At 42.6% G+C, this 1,773-nt stretch overlaps 1 pseudogene; it reads left to right on the plus strand.

Annotated features, from left to right (window-relative positions):
* The first annotated feature begins 955 nt into the window (after positions 1–955).
* LOC115276113 lies at positions 956–1,771 on the plus strand (annotated as a pseudogene).
* The last annotated feature ends 2 nt before the right edge of the window (positions 1,772–1,773 follow it).

Genomic DNA, 1,773 nt, shown 5'->3' on the forward strand with positions numbered 1-1,773 from the left:
TGAGGGAAATGCAAATCAAAACCACAGTGAGATAGCACGTCACACCCATAGGATCAAAAAAATATCAATCTATCAATAACACGTGTTGGCAAGGGTGTGAAGTAATTGGAACCTTTGTGCACCATTGGTGGGAATGTAAAAAAGTGCAGCACTTTGGAAAATAGTGCAGCAGGTCCTCAAAATTAAAAATAGAATTACCACCCAAGAAAAAGAACTTTGGGGTGCCTGGGTGGCTCAGTCAGTTGAGCGTCCAGCTTCAGCTCCGGTCATGATCTCATGGTTTGTGGATTCAAGGCCCGTGTCGGTCTCTGTGCTGACAGCTAGCTCTGAGCCTGGCGCCTGCTTCAGATTCTGTATCTCCCTTTCTCTGACCCTCCCCTGCTCCCGCTGTCTCTCTCTCTGTCTCTCAAAAATAAATTAAAAACATAATTTAAAAAATCTTTTTAAGAAAAAGAACTTTGTAATTATGTGTGATGATGGATGTTAACTAGACTTATTGTGATCATTTTGAGTCATTAAGTTGTACACCTGAAACTAATATGTTATATGTCAGTTATATCTCAATTTAAAAAATCTTAGCAAAATACAGACTAAAAAAAAAAAAGGATTACTGTGTGATCCACTCTGGGTGTATACTCAAAAGAACTGAAAGCAGGATCTCAAAGGGTTGTTTGTATACCAGTGTTCATAGCATTCACAAGAGCCAAAAGGACACGGATGCCTGGGTGGCTCAGTCGGTTAAATGGCCGACTTTGGCTCAGGTCACGATCTCACAGTTTGTGAGTTTGAGCCCTGTATTGAGCTCTGTGCTGACAGCTCAGAGCCTGGAGCCTACTTCAGATTTGTGTCTCCCTCTCTCTTTCTGACTCTTCCCAGCTTGTGCGTGCTTTCTTTCTCTCAAAAATTAACATTAGTCCCATATTGAACTCGAGTTGGAAGAGGCGAGTCTGGTCTCAAAATGGAGGGCCATGATCCAAAGGAACCAGAACAGTTGAGAAAACTGTTTATTGGTGGTTTGAGCTTTGAAACTACAGATGATAGTTTAAGAGAACATTTTGAAAAATGGGGCACACTTACAGATTGTGTGGTGATGAGAGACCCCCAAACAAAACGTTCCAGGGGTTTTGGTTTTGTGACTTACTCTTGTGTGGAAGAGGTGGATGCAGCGATGTGTGCTCCACCACACAAGGTTGATGGGCGTGTGGTGGAACCAAAGAGAGCAGTTTCTAGAGAGGATTCTGTAAAGCCTGGTGCCCATCTAACTGTGAAGAAAATTTTCATTGGTGGTATTAAAGAAGATACAGAAGAATATAATTTGAGAGACTACTTTGAAAAGTATGGCAAGATTGAAACCATAGAAGTAATGGAGGACAGGCAGAGTGGAAAAAAGAGAGGATTTGCTTTTGTAACCTTTGATGATCATGATACAGTTGATAAAATCGTTGTTCAGAAATACCACACTATTAATGGGCATAATTGTGAAGTGAAAAAGGCCCTTTCTAAACAAGAAATGCAGTCTGCCGGATCACAAAGAGGTCGTGGAGGTGGATCTGGCAACTTTATGGGTCGTGGAGGAAACTTTGGAGGTAGTGGTAACTTTGGCCGCGGTGGAAACTTTGGTGGAAGAGGAGGCTATGGTGGAGGTGGTGGCAGCAGAGGTAGTTATGGAAGAGGTGATGGTGGATATAATGGATTTGGAGGTGATGGTGGCAATTATGGTGGTGGTCCTGGTTATAGTAGTAGAGGAGGCTATGGTGGTGGTGGACCAGGATA

Source organism: Suricata suricatta, chromosome 2 (assembly GCF_006229205.1).
Source record: "Suricata suricatta isolate VVHF042 chromosome 2, meerkat_22Aug2017_6uvM2_HiC, whole genome shotgun sequence".
Taxonomy (NCBI): domain Eukaryota; kingdom Metazoa; phylum Chordata; class Mammalia; order Carnivora; family Herpestidae; genus Suricata; species Suricata suricatta.